Here is a 15677-nt window from a genome sequence, read left to right on the forward strand (position 1 = left end):
AACTATGCCTTGTTAGCAGTTTTTCCATTTATGGCATATTGTCCTGACATAGCTGTAAAACCTCAATGAATATGGTTTTAATAACACAATGGTATTTAACGTACAATCGCTGTCTTATTAAGTCTAAATTAAATCCTTACTTGAGACACTTAATTTAAAGTGTGACTGATCTTTTCCTGGCCTGGAAGGAGATACTTAAGTGACACTTCTTCCAATTTGGCCACATGGCTGAGGGGGTGGGATTTAAATAATGTATTTTGATGATACTACTCATCTGGTTGAAGCTGAATTGCATCATTTTATGAACACTCAGAGACAGGATCAAATTAAACCCAACTTCCCACCAAGTTAACTCAGCTGAGCTTCAGAGCTTAGCACTGTATTCAAAACACACACTTATTGTGACCATCCACTCATCAGCATCTGCTTGGCTTTTCCAAAGGGAAAAATGAAGTGCACCATATTTTTCTACTCAGAGCCTCTTGTGGGGTGCCTTTTGAGTTGACAAAGGCAAGGCTTACATTCTGCTGTGGGCACACTAATAAAATAAACCTAATAAAATAAACATTACATGCAATAACGATGCTACTAAATCTAAGTTCAATGTGTAGCTAAAGCGTTACCCACAGATCTATTTGGAGTGATGTGCCTGGACTTCTTTCCGTTCTTCCCCAAGTAGGAGTCACATAGACATTTGTTAAATTGAAAGCATCATCAGGACCAATGGGAGCTCCACAAGCAACTTTGGCACATGCAAAGCTGAGGAGGGTGCAGAGCTCACAGATAAATGATGTGCTGTCATTTCTGCATGCCAAGGCCACCACTGAAGAAGGGCCAGATCTAAGGGTTTGGAAGAAAACCTCTGAACAAAATTGCCTGTCAAGACATTGGAAGCAATCACGTACATCGCTGCTTTGCTCTGTGCTTGGTACAATGATCGTTTTGTTGGAGTAAAGGTGAGTTGTGTCGTTGAAGGTGCACAGGAAAGGAGAGCATCCTTTACAGGCAGACACGGGTTCTTCAGGTTCATGTCTGGAAAAGCAGTGCAGCCAAGTGACTAGGTCACTGCACTGGGAGCAAGGAGAAGTAGGGGCACTGAGCTGTGGGGTGACTTCTGGCAGGACTTTAGCTTCCCTGTCTGCTTAGCCTCTAGGCCTTTGACTGTGCTGATGGGAAGTTAGGCAGTGCCATCATTATTGTAGCTTGCAGCTCAAATTGTAGCTCCATCCATAACTAGTCTCTCTGTATTATTTGTTGGAAACAAACTCTGGAATATTTTAGTTCATTTTCAGTATAAAGCAGAAGTTTGTTCCAAAAGAGAAATAGGAAAGAGAATTCCTAGAATTGCAGAAATCTTTTTATCTGTGGTAAAAGTCTGCTAAAAAAACCTCTGTAGATTTACCTACTGTTATGCCTGATGCTATGGGTCAGCCCCATACTGACTGCCACACCGTGACTCTTTGGGCGGTCCCGGGAAGGATGTGGTGGAGTTGCTGACGGTCTGGACAGGCTCTGTCTCATGGCAGTCTCTGTACTGAAGGAATTTGGTGATCCGTGCTTGCTTTCTAGTGAGCTTGGTGGTGTTCCTCACTTTTAGAATGAACTCGTGCTTTTCAGTATTTCCAGATCTTTCTTTGTCAAAACCCTACCTGCTGGATTTATGGGATTATGCAAGATTTTCTCTTGCCATTCAGAAAATCAAAGGAAAACTCAAGTCCAAGTGATTTTAAGGAAGGGCTTCAAAGTATGACCAAAACCTGAGGTAAAGTGTGAGGATACTCTGAGTGTATTCCTCCTTTAAAGACCCCAAAGTCGTCTGTACAGCAGAAGCATTGTTGTGACTGCTTGAGAGCCTTGACTCCATGATGTTCAGCCTGGAGAAGAGAAGGCTGCAGGGGGACCTCATTGCAGCCTGCCAGTACCTGAAGGGAACATACAAACAGGAGGGGAATCAACTTTTTAAAAGGGTAGACACTGGCAGGATAAGGGGAATGGATTAAAGCTAAAGGAAGGAAGGTTTAGATTGGATATTAGGGGGAAGTTTTTTACAGAGTGGTGAGGTGCTGGAACAGGCTGCCCAGAGAGGTGGTGGATGCCCTGTCCCTGGAAGTGTTCAAGGCTAGGTTGGATGGGGACCTGGACCACCTGGAGGTTGGTGGCCCTGCCCATGGCAGGGGGGTTGGAGCTCTGTGATCCTTGGGGTCCCTTCCAACCCATGCCATTCTATGATTCTATGTCAAGAGCTTAGAATCAGCAATACTTCTGCTGTATGCAAATAAAGGGGCAGGACAAGATCCATTAATTGCAAGGCACTCTCTAAGGTGTCTCACCCCAAAGGTGCTTGGAGGTCTGCTTGCAAGGCAGCTGCTAGAGGATAATCAGGGTTGTGTCTCAGAGTTTAAAAACTTTGTGGTTTTGTAATGCCTATTACTGGATGCAACCTCGCAAGGGGCTCAGGATAAAGAAAATGTTATTACTATATAATCCCCTGAAAAAAATTTGAAAGTGCAGTCTGTCCTGAAAGCAAGGAGAATGTGCATCACCACCACTAGCGTCTGCTCTGAGGGCAGTATAACACTTCAAGTAAAAATATTTGTGTTTCTATTATGCCTTCCATCCAAGAACTTAACTGTTATTTGGTTCAGTTCAGTCTTGATGATTGATTTCTCCTGGATGCTGGGGTGAGAATTGTTTTAACAGTTTACAGATGGACAAATGAAACAGGGAGGTGTCCGATGTATTGCCCAGCACTGTAAGCTAAGCCAGTGGCAGAACAATTGTATGTATCCCTGTTTGAGCCCAGCCAAGTTTCATCCCTCTTCTTTTCCTTTTGTAAAAGTCGTACTTCCTCCCTAGCATGTTTACACTTTAATAGCTGAATCCCAGCAGTAGCAAATGATGAGGCTGAAGTCACTGATGAAGATGTTTCATAGTGATATTTTTTATTCTTTTTCTATATCTGGAACAATCCTTACTGCAAGAATTCCAGTTCAGGGGGATATATGAGCTTTGCACAGTTTGTGATGCTGCTTTAACAGTTTATCAAATAATTTACTGAAGCTAATACATTTTAAGAGCTTTTCCAGGATGAAAGAGAAGGCAAGGGAATGTCCTCACCCAGAGTGTTTTCTCTATACCTCTTTTGTCTGTCATTAATTAGGAAGGGTTTCAAGTGATAAAACCAGCTTGCTGTTGTAAGTCATCCACATGCTAAATTAAAGTGGGCAAACTGACATGGCAGTTAAACCCTCAAAGCCTGAAGTCAATCAATAAAATCTATGGAAAATTAGTCTGAGCAAATTAACATCCTTTAATACATAAATGCAGATTTTTTTTCCCCCCAGGTCTCTGCATAGTAACTATGTACAAGCTGCCTGTCCATCCCAATCTTGTCCCAAGCCAGGCACCACAGGCTCTCCTCTTTCCACCGTTATGTCTTCACAGGAGTCTGTAACTGTGCAAGGTGGGAGTGACACCTGGGGTAAAGCAGTGGGCTAGGGCTGGAAGCCAGGACACCTAGGGACACTGTTCCCAGCTCTATGTCATTCAATGCTCTCAGAATGATCTGATTTAGGAAAACCTAGTAAGAAAAGCGTTGAGGTTAATTCTGCTCTTTGTGGCTGAGCCAAGCTGTGGAGCAGCTATAGTGAAGTAGGAGGGGGCAGAAAAGGATGAATCATGGAATCACAGAATGACTAGGTTGGAAAAGACCTTTAAGATCATTGAGGCCAACCATTCCTGTCCTATGCTAAACCATATCTCTAAGTACCTCATCTACCCTTTTTTTGAACACATCCAGGGATGGTGACTCAGCCCCCTCCCTAGGCAGCCTGTTCCATACCCTGACAACTCTTCCAGTGAAATTATTTTTCCTAACATCTAATCTGAACCTGCCCTGGTGCAGCTTTGTGCCATTTCCCCTTGTCCCATCTCCTCTCACCTGGCTGAAGAGACCATCATCCACCTCTCTACAGCCTCCTTTCAGGTAATTGTAGGCAATGAGTACCTGGAGGCAGGGAAAAATTCCTAACATTTGTTTGCTGTGCTGTTACCTGCAGAGTTTGTGCCTGCTACTTGCCTGAGTCCATGGCTGAGAGACACAGAGAGGAGTTAAAAGAGCAGGCTGAGGAGAACCAGCCATGACGCCCACCAGCAGCAACCCATCCCTGGCCCTTCCCCCAGCCCCCTCTGAACCAGGTCTGTGGGGTGTCCTCACTTCCTCGTAGATTTTCTCCAAAACATCTTTTTGACCCTTCCCTTAAATGTGCCAATCCCAACCCTGCTGAATGTGCATGCAGAGAAGGAAACTGGATGCAAACAACTTCAGAGAGTAGAGCTGGTAGATCAGATGGATTTGCAGAGCAATGGACTTAACGATTTCTGGGGGCTAAGGACACATCCCATTTATCTTTCTATGTACCCTTGCAAGCACTCAGCATTAATATCTGAGGGCCTTTTAGTGCCACTGAAGAATTTATTCTCACAACACCACTGGGAGAAAGAGGATTTCATAGCTCTAATTTCAGTATAAGTAGGAATTTGAGATACTGGGCAGTATTGCTTTCCACTTAGCTCCTGTCTATGGATATTGTCAAAAGATTACAAGACAAGATAGATGAACTAGAGAGTATCCCATGGTCTTTTTCCTCCCCCTTCCTATGCATCAGTGTTTCTACAGTTCTAAGGACTTTATGTCTACGTTATTGCTTCCAACTTGGGCTAAGTCATCCCAGGTAGAAAGTGCAGTAGGCCAACAAACTAAAGGATTTGAGATATTTTTAATGGCATTGTTAAAAGCTCACAGTTTGCTGCAGGAGAAAAGAGTCTGAAGTTGTGAAATGAGGAAGTTCATTTCTCTGCCAATAAAGCTCTGGAATGGGTTTTCTAGATGTTTCCTATCAACAAATTGTTTTAATTAAGTATTATCTTTGTGGAAATTTAAATTTTCTGCAGGAAAATTCTGACTTTGCTGAGTTGCCCCCTCTCCTTGGGAAAATTTAAACAGGGCTTCCTGGATTCCTGCTGGGAAGATTTTTGCCAATTTTATTTTCTGCCTGAAGGGAGAAAAACAAATTGCTGCATGTCTTCCAACAGCCAGCAGAGCTGGGAAGAGGAAGGAAAGGCCAAGTGCCCTGGCTGTCTGCCTGCCACACAGCGCAGTCGCCTCTGCCCGTTGGGTTGGGCAGGAGAAAGTGAGGCAGGGGTCCCTTGTCTCTGGAAACCTACCCAAAATGTTATTCTTGGTTTGAATTCTAACCTAGTAAAAAAGCCATTTTGAAACCTCCTCTAAACATTATTTTTTTAATGGAGCAAAGGATGCAAACTTGTTCTATCTATTTATTTTATTTTTTTCCCTTTGGAATGGATTTGCATTTCCTGGGTTGGTCCCCTCACACGACAGCTATAAGAAAGCTGAAAGGACAATTACTTTTGAGCAGAAGTCTGCAATACCTTGGCAGCTGGAATTCCATCAGATAAGCAATATTTGATTAATATTGGACAGTAGGAGGAGACAAAAAGGGATAGTATGGACATATTGGAAAAGCACTCACAAGCACTACTCATGGATTTGCAATATTCCAGCACACATTGCCAACGCTGCAGTAAAATATTGCCTCAGAAGCAGTTCCCTAGACCTAGTGCAGGATAAGCTGATGAACAACCCCCTCTTTCTCTGTTCCTCATATCCCCTTCACTGATATTTCCACCCATTTCTTCTGTCTATTGCCAGTGGCTTGAGCAAGGTTGGTTCAAATGAATTTAAAGCAGGGATAAATATTGTCAATTCAAATCACGGCTTTCCAGTCTGTCCCCAGGGCAGGTATCCCTTGCTGAAACAGGTCATATTCCCTCTCTAGATGAGAAGAATGAGGTGAGGGGATGGCAAGGAAAAGGAGAAAACCAGCAAGCAAGCAAACAATTTGCAGGGCAAGGAGGACAATCAAGCTTTTGCGTTTCTTTTCTCATTGTAGTTTGTTCCAAATCCTGCCACAGCCTTCCCGGAGCAGGGGGGAAGGGCGATGGCTGATTTGCATCTTATGTTACTGCTGACAGTAGGAGGTCTTAATTGGGGCACCAAAGAGCAGGTGTATGCTAACGTTAATCTTCCCTTTCACCTGTCACTCATGCAATGAATATGATCTCCCCCTCTCATTAGCAGCCCTCTGTCACATGCCGGGGAGCTTTGGAAGGGTCCCTCTGAAACTTGTTGGGATTGATTTTGTTGCCTGTGCTGGGTTATTACCAGCAAACCCTGGCCAACCGCTCCCAAGGAACACATCCGTCCGGTGGAGGGATGGATGATCACTCCTTAATAGCCTCAAATCACATGTGCCTTGTGGAAAAATGAACAGTAATTCGTGTGTCGGCCTTATGATAAACAGATAGAGACTGGGTCATTTTGAAAATAACACATTGCGTGTTGAATGTTACTCAGATGACCTTAGGAGGAAAGTTAATTTAGCAAAGATATTCAATTTGGTATTATCTCCAAATGTTGATTCCTGGAATCATTACTCATTCCATAATCAGGCAAAACTTCCCTGGATTTCAAGGACTCCAGCTGGAGCCAAGAGGAAATTGGCCTGGGAGAGGATGAAATAGTAACTCTAGAATTTGAACCTCCATCTCTTGCAGTTCACCTATCAAAACAATGAAAGCCTAATCCTTTCCTTGAGTGATGCAGAATATTAGAAAAAACTATGAGCAGCCAAAAGCAACTAAACCTGCTTTGTTTTGCTCTTCATGCACCGCAAATTTTGCGTTTAGTAAGGAACCTGCAGAAGGGACAATGATCTCTGTCTCCCAGCCACGCATTCCTCACAAAGAGAAGGAAAAAAAAGAGAAGCCATCTCACAAAGAGTTTATCTAAGCTTTTTACATTCTTCTAGTGGTGCTCTGAGTGGTGCTCTGGAACAAGTTACACTTTGGTTCATTCAGAGGTGAAATAAATAATTATCTTTGGGGGAAAAAATTCACAGAGTTAAAAGTATTATATTGAGAGAGCAACAGTTTGTTGGCTGTGAGTGTGATCCAGGGGGATGAGCATCAGCTGCAGCCCATGTTCTGAGTCAGAGAAGAGTCCCATGGGAGTCACAGCTGCTTCAATGCCCTGGTGTTGGTGAATTTTCTGGAGGATGATGATGGTTGGCCTCCTCTTTTACTTTTATCGTTCTCATCGGTCATTGGGAGGTGGCTTTTTTTATCATCAGATTCCTTCCAAAACCAGTAATGCTGTGATTCAATATGATGGAAACTGAGAAACAAATGGGACTGACACATTAATAATGTAATTTTAACTCATAACCTGTTATTTTCTTGCTAAGTTTTGGTCATGTTATCCTGAGTTTTGAGTCCCTTTCCTGAGATTAGGGGAAAAAAGCCTAGAAGTAGTTAATTGTTTAGCCCTTTTTGGGATAAAATACCCCCAGAAAAGCATAGGTAGAAGTCCTAGCTTTCCTTTCCAGAGAATGCATTTGGGAGCAACCTGCCCTTTGCAGACAAGCAGATGCAGAATCCTAATTCCTAATATTGCCGCCTGACACCCTCCTGCAAGGGCCAGGCTGCTGGCAAATGCGCTGGGGTGGTTTTGACATTTTTTCTTATGAGGAAGAGGTGCTACATGCCAGCTACCCAGATTAGATGCCACCAGTTTGCTGCTTCCACACGGATGTCTTTTCCCTGACGTGCTGCAAGGGGAGACTCTACAGCCCTGCAGGCAGTCAGGATCAGGACCCACATTTGCAGACTCACCATCACCTACTGCTGCTTAACTAGAGAAGATTCCCCAACAACCACATCCTAAATTTAATTACACTCCTGATTTGCAAGCGTGTTATTTGAATCAAACTTTCCAGGACTAATCATGTGTAAAACTGAGCCTAATTATATCCCATAATGGTCCAATCTGCAGTACTGAGATGAAGTTAAGAGAAAGGAAGTGAGCTTTCTTTAGCTGTGCAATTGTCTTACCCAGGACTTTGGAGCAGCTGGCAGATGTCCTCTGTGCCTGCATCTTTCACATGAGCCTGGGAAATGCCAGGGAAGTTAATAGCCATCCTCCTGCTTTCATGTTCAGTTTATCCATAGTGTTAACTTGATGGCCTATAATATGTATATTATATATGCTACAAACCATATTATATATTATATAAGCTAAATATATATTATATATTATATAAGCTACAAACTTACTGGTAGAAGGATGCAGGAACCTTATGGCCATTTCCACATGTAATTTCATCAGTCAAATGATGATGTGAGAGCTACTGACCTTACACAGGTCTGTAATGGGACTTTGAGATCAGTAGGTGAGGGTCAAAAACTGATGGTCTGATGTGCCTATGTGAATGTAGTAGCTATTTCCCATGAAAATTTTCCAAAGAAAGGATTTTGTTCTAAAAATTTTTCAATTTCCTTTTCTCCTGTGACAAATGAAAGTTCAGCATCCATTCTGAGTCAATGAATTTATTTTTTACACTCTTAATTCTAAATTTTTGCATTTGGCTTTCCAGTAGAGGGAAACAAGGACTGTTACAAGAAGAACCAATATTCAACTGAAGACAGGGGGACAAAAATTACACAGACAACCCTACTCAGATTGTAATTTTGCCATTAGGCAGTGGAAGACATTTTATCTCAAATTCACAATCTCATTGTCTGTCTTTTAGTGAATTTTAATAAGCATATCCTTTAATTCCTGTATTTATCTACTGTCCTATAATCAAGTAATTACCAAAATTATAAGGGACAATCGTAGAATCATAATGCCTAAGTGCAGGAGGGATAACATGATTGGTTTTAGGCATATGAATATTACAGATTTCATATGCCTGGCAAAGTGGGGCGAGGCAGTGCCAGGCTCAGTGAGATACCTCGTGTGCTTAACAGTGAGCATGTGCTTAACCAAGTTCCTGGATGGGGAGTTGAAAATCTCTGTTATTCCAGTCTGTGAATGTGTTGTCTTGAAACGTACAAGCTGCAATTAAGAGCTATTGGATAATAACTATGCCATGAAAATGTCCTAAACTATTAAAGAGCTGAAGATGATAGTGTGCTTTTAATGTTTCACATAAACCATTTGGGATTTGAAGAACTTTCAGCGCTCATGAGGAAGTCAGAATATATGCTTGCTTGGGTTAAAGGGAAGGAAGAGAAAAAGCCCTGAATTAAATTTTTGAGCTCAACACCCTCCACTTTTCTACATGTTGCTCAATTCTAAACAGGGAAAATAAAATCAGCTTTGTTCCTGAGCATATGCTTTTGACATTTTTTTCTTCTTGGAGCCTGTGAATTATTAATAAACTAATTTCTCTTTATAGTTCAATCTTTGGAGACTTAAAGTGCTCACTCAAATGCACTGAACAAGAGGAATGCTTCAGCTCCAATCAGCTCCTGTCTTCTTTGGAAATGCTGGCCTTGAGGTATCTTTGAGTCTTTGAAATCAATCTTTTATTCAACCGGGAATTTCTGATGGCTTGGAGGTCTAGTCTGTTAATTCTGCCTAATACCCTGTTTAAGTTTGGGGCATTTCAGTCAGCTGATTTTCTCCTTTTACTTTGCTAAGGGACTAAGAGCATCTCTCTCCCCCTTCTCCACACCCCTGTTTCTTTGTCACCAATGAGAAACAAAGATGTTTGGGTTCAACAAGTAAATGGGAGGTGGGATGATCTAGAAAATACTCAGGGTGGCACCTAAGTGAGATCTCGCTGAATTTTCCAAACCCGATTAAATACAGCTTGATCTCTAGGATCAGGAATCAAAGGGATCCTTGTGCTCTGTCCTGCAGCCTTTTATCACCACTGCCTCAACTACTGGTTTCTCACGCTGCTGACATTAAGCCAGAGGAGAAGGGGGAATCAGGGAAAGAAAGGGACCAGGGCAAAGCCCTGAAGTCCTGTGCAAGCCAGCAGTTCAAGATTGTGAGCAGCCTGCAGTAACTGGGCTGTTGAATTTTGTCTGTGTTCCTCTGGATAATTTGGACCATAGAATAAGCATATGTCTTCCTTAGAGTGCAAATGTGAACCAGAAATTATAAGATTAGGAGCCTTTGCTAAGAAACTGTGATTCCCTTTTCAACCAGAGCCTGGGCTGGGCATTGAATAAACTCATTTCACTTGTGATTCAATGTGCATGTGAAACAAAAGCTCTCAAAGATAAAGCAACATTGTTCAGTCCTTCCATTCTCATGCTTCTAAAAAAAAAAAAACCCCAAATGACTGAAAAAGGTCCACATGAAATTTAAAAATAGGCTGAGGGACTGGGTTACAAGTCACTGAGCTCAATGTGGTCAAATAAACCCAACAACAACAAAAAAAATAACAGTGCTAAATTAAGCTGTACAACAGAATTTCATTTACCAGAAACATTTAATGGAGAGAACCATATTAAGGCAGTGACCTCATTAACAAAAATGTCCTATGTAGAAGTGGCTCCCCAGTTAATGTTTGAGGGGGAAAAAAATCTGACTCCTGAAGGAAACTGAAAAGAATGGTTAAAGGAAGAACATCTGGGCTTCTCTCACGTTCAGAGTATTTATCTTTCTTAGTTCTCATTACTGAGGCTATTTGCATGAAAGCCCACTCTTGCTTTCTTTTTTGCTGGAGTAAATCTGGAGTAGCTGCACGGCGTGACTCAGAGCTGGATGCCAGCTCTAAGCTCTGGTGGTGCCAACCCATAGCATGAGCAGTGATGGTGGCAGCAGAGAGGGACAGAGCAGTCTTTTCTGTGTGATGTGTATTTCAGCACTCTCTGAGGCCTCAGCAGCTCTGCAGAGCCAGGAAAACACATCCAAACCCGGGGAAGGGAAATGTTTTACTTAACCAGTGCGCAGGAGGGTTGCCAGTGAGGGACAAGAGTGATTTGGTTCCAGCCTACCATTCAAGTTGAGGGGACTTGGGCACCTCAGCCCATGAAGATCTTTGGGAAATTCCAGCCATGAAGGTTAATTAGAAGCCTTTAATTAATCAGACTATAGGCTGCAGTGGGCTGGCTGGCTAAGCATCAGCCTGGGAGCCAGGAGGTCCTTAATTAACACTGCTGGCTCCTGGTAGTGGGGAAGTAGAGTGATGTTGGGGCAGCCATGGGTCTGCTGGGAAGTGTGGTTTGTACCAGCCAGGCACTGGAGATGCTGCAGGGACAGGGCTGAGTGTTGGGCTGGGGAGAGGGTTTGTGCCTTCAGTGCAGAGCCTGGGTCAGTCTGTGGCTGGGCTCCATCGGGCTCCCTGAGGTGGACAGGAGATGACATTTGGTGGGAGAACAGGTTGTAAAAATGGGTAAAAAACCTGAGGGGTTTATTATACCTTATGCACTTAAGAATTAGAATAAATTGGCAGTGGGAATTAGAAATCCAAACTGACTAGCTTATTTTGCAAAGCTTTTAAAAAAGGGCTTCTTAATTTAAAATTGCCTAAAAATTGAGGTAGCAATAATTACTGAACTAGACAAGAATATATCATTGATTAGTTTTCCCTGGCCAGTTAAACTAACATGTGGCTGATGCTCTCGAGGTACCTGCAGCAGGGAGGGACTTGGCTCTGTCTGCAAAATATGGGCTGAGAGAACTTCTGTCCGCCTTCAAACCAATGGCAAAGTGTCATTGACTTCAGGGATCTGGGATTTCTCTCCAATTAGTAATGTTTCAATACTCTTTAACTTAATAAAACCAAAATGGCAGCACTAGAGAGAGATGCCTACGAGGGAGAAAAAAGCCATTTTACTTCTTCCAAAATTACAGGAACTAAATTTCTTGTTTTTCTTCAAACATATACTGCATTTCTTAGTAAGAGGGAAAAATATGACATGGGAGAGAGTAACTTTCAGTTGATGGACTGAAACACTTTTAACTATCAAAATGATGGAAGCTGCATCCATGAGAAAATCAGAGAGGACTCCTAAAACAATATGAGGCCAAGAAAAAAAAAGAAGAAAATAAGTATCCCCATTCCTGGAGGATGCCTGTTTCTTTAAGCAGCTGTTTCTTGTCTCTGAGGTAACAAAGTTGTCATGTGATGCATCTGTTACCATGGCAATAATCTGTAATTGTGCAGAAAATCCACCAAAGTAGCGTGCAACTCCTTAGTGAATTGGACGAGAGAAAAATCACCCCTGTGCAAGCCTTGAATTGATGATGTTGTGAGACTGCATTGGCCAAGTCAGCCCGGTTTCACCTCCAATGAATTTCCAGTATTTATTTGCTCTGGTCCTGGTGTTTGCTTTGTCTTTAAATATGCTCCTCGCTCGTGCGCTTGCGGCTGGTGAATGGTTTGCGTCGTGTCCACTCACAGCCTCCCATGTGGCATTCAGGGCATTCATTCTACAGGAGGGAAAGGACCTGGGCACTCCTGGTTTGGCCAAAGGTGTGAGAACCATGACAACTGAACCACAGGTGATAAAATGGCATTGACTATTGTGCCCTGCTACAACTGCAGTGGGATGGAGGTTCCTACATTTATTATATCTTATTGTTCCAAAGGGGCAGCCCCCAACATCTGCAGGGTCTCTCTCTTCATCAGGATGAGTCGTTCTAGCAGTACCTTGGGAACAGCTCACACTCACATCCATGCAATATTTTTATTTATATATTATATATAAATGTAAATAAATCTTCTGCTGGGAGGCCAAGTTCAGTATCCTATGAAACTATCTGAAAATAGAAACACAGAAGGATGAGAAGATGAAATCTGCAAAACTTTCTTCCCTGCATTAGTCATAAAATAAACTGCTGGAATTTACAAAGAAAATCCTTGAGTATTTTGAGTCATCTGCTCATGATATCATTGGGCTAAAAGTGCTTGCTACTATCCAAATCAAAACGCCAGAGAAATCTCATGAGAATATGCCTCGTGGGCAAATCCCAAAAGGAGAACATCTGGATTTAAGATGCCATTGCCCTGTACTTAACCCTAAGCCACTGAGAAAAATGACTATTCTCCTGCTCTCGCTCCCTCTATGTTATTAGTAAATATTTATACTATACAAGCACCCAAAGGCCTCAGATGAGAGTAGGCTTCCATCTTGAGGCTTGTGCAGGCCTAACAGAGAGATGAGCCATCCTCTGCTCTGAAGCTCTTGCTCGTTATTTATTTTCCTTTCAGCTACAGTGCAATCAGCTGCCCCAATGCCCAGCAACTCACTGTGATTTCCTGTTATTGGCCATTTGATGAGACCCTCAATTCTTGGGGGGGGGGGGTTGAGGGGGGGGAAGATGTTTTGTTCAGTGATGCTAGTTCATCTGAGGTGGCTTAGAGTCAGGGAAAACTTGTTTAAATTGTGGCCATGCCAGCAGTGCTCCCTTAGCTTTGTCTACCCAGGCATCTAGCTGGAGTTAGTAACATAAAACTGCTTTGCCTTCCCTTTTAGTGTAGGAGGTGTTAATTAGGCTGGTATGGAAAATTTAATACTGTGTAAAACAGCATTTCAACCCTTAAAAACAAACCATGTCTCAGCTCAGCATTTACAGTGAGTAGGTTGGAGTTCCCCCTGCCCATGAAAGCCCCTGTGTGCTCTTTAAGACCAACACAAGTGCCTCATCTGAAAAAATGAGGCCATACCTGAGGTTGGAAAGACCTTACAGAAAGTACTGTGCTCTCTGACATGTTTCACTAGCTGATCCCAACCCCACTGAGTGGGCAACCTGAGATCTGTTGCCTTCCAGCCAATTTTGAAAGAGGGATTCAGACACCTTAGTTGTGGGAACCTGATCAGATCATAACCTGAGCCTCCTGCAACCATTTCTGAAGGGGAGGGATGCAACCCAAGCATAAGACAGAAAGAGCTTCCAAAGAGCCACAGAACCTTTGCCTCATATAGAGAGTTTGCCTCCAGACTCCTTTGCTTGATAGTTTCTCATGAAATGGAACCAATGCAGTAACACCCTTGATGAGCCTCCTCATTCTGAGGATGTCCCACACCTGTGGGGCACCACATCTGACAAATGGAAAACATAATTAATAGCAGTAGTGCCTGGGTTGGGCTTCCTTACTTCTTTAACAAGGACCCAATCAGGCTGAGAGCTGTGGGCCTGAGCGACCTGAGCTTATAAAGGTTTTGGGAGGAGGAGGCAGAGAGTTTACTTGGCTGTGAAGCATTGTGTCTGCTGTGATGTGGTGGGGGTGTTGAGAGGTGCCTGAGAGTTATCTGTTCCTGTTGTCACTAAGTTTCTCTTTCCCTAGGGAAGCTGCAGAAGAGGTAAGGGAGTGGTGTGTTCGAGAGTTGGATCTGGGAAGCCTGCAAGGGAAAGGGATGGTTTGGGGCAGCATAGGGCGGGGTTTTTCTGAGCCCAACCCTGCAGTAGTTTGCTTTATCTTCAAGGGGCTGCTGCTCTCCTCCCACCTCTTTCCAACCTTCTTGCTCAGTGTGCTGAGACTGTTCACCTCTGGAAAGAACCCCCCTGAGATGACTCACCGTGCTCCCCCTGCCCTGTGAGATAGGAAAGCTGGTGTGGCCACTGTGGGAAGCCAGGAAACAGCAGCCAAGGCACAGCTATTCTGAAATAACTGCTTAGGAATGCTCTGACCTCTTGCCTTGCTGAATTACTGATTTTATTTTCTTATTTTTTTCCAGAGAGCACATTAAAAGAGTTGTTTGTACATCGCTTCAACCTGTGTGCACACATAGGCAGATTCAGCCTGGGTGGGTGGGGAGAGGAAAAGGAATCACTGCTTTGCCAGTTGTAGGCATTTGGGGCTCTAGACAGCTGTGACAAACTGCAGCCTTTTTACTACCTTAATAACCATAATGGACCACTTTTGTAATTTTAGCTGTAAATGTGCTTGTGCTGTATCACAGGACAGTGCTTGAGTATGAGAAAAGAGGGAGAAATACAAGAAGTGCAGAAATAATGTGGTGACAGGCCAAAGAACAGAGCTTATAACACACCCACAGAGTGTTTCCTGTGGAAACAATATTCTCCTGGTTCTGTCTGAGATGCTCTTGCTTACCTGCTTTAAGGAGTAATTTCTCAGAGCTGTATTTTAGATGTTCAGCTCTTGTAAACTCTTCACAGTTTAATACATTGCAACTTTTCTGCTTGCTGAGTTTGAGTCACTGAATTAAAATTGCACCCACTACAGTCATCAATATTGCTGTTAACTTCCTGTCTCATCCCAACCTAGGTTCTACTTAATGACTGCAACCTGTGATCCTTGTTTGTGCTGCAGAAATGACTGAAGAAGCTCAAAGACCTTGGTTTTTCCAGATTTGGACAAAGCAGGTAAATAAAGTGAGTGGCACGTGTAAAAAGTGCACTTGGGTGAAGCCTCCTGAAGTTGCAGAAATCCTTGTGCCATGTGGTTATGGCCAGAAAAGAAAGATGAAGGCTGTGATGGTGTCTTGAGGGAGGGATTGCCCTGAGGAAGGGTGTCTGCTGGTGTAATACTACTGCTATGCTGTGTGAGCAGCAGCTCTGAGGTTCTGTGGACTGCAGTGATTGCTGGATCTAGATGGGAGGGCATTGTCTCCTGGGTGAAGTTGCCAGGCTTGATGTCATTGAGGATGAGGCATGCAATATAGCCCATGAAGTAGGGTCTCTTACAGAGGTCTCACCCACCGAATCCCAGCTGTGACTTAAGGTGTTACTGGCACTCAATCTCCTGTTGCAGTCACAGCCCACTTGTGGTGGACATTGCATTGCTGGTGGCATACCATGGGGTAGGGTGCAGGCCCTATGGGGTGCACCT

The sequence above is a fragment of the Gallinula chloropus genome (genome assembly GCF_964237585.1).
Source record: "Gallinula chloropus genome assembly, chromosome: 10".
Taxonomy (NCBI): Eukaryota; Metazoa; Chordata; class Aves; order Gruiformes; family Rallidae; genus Gallinula; species Gallinula chloropus.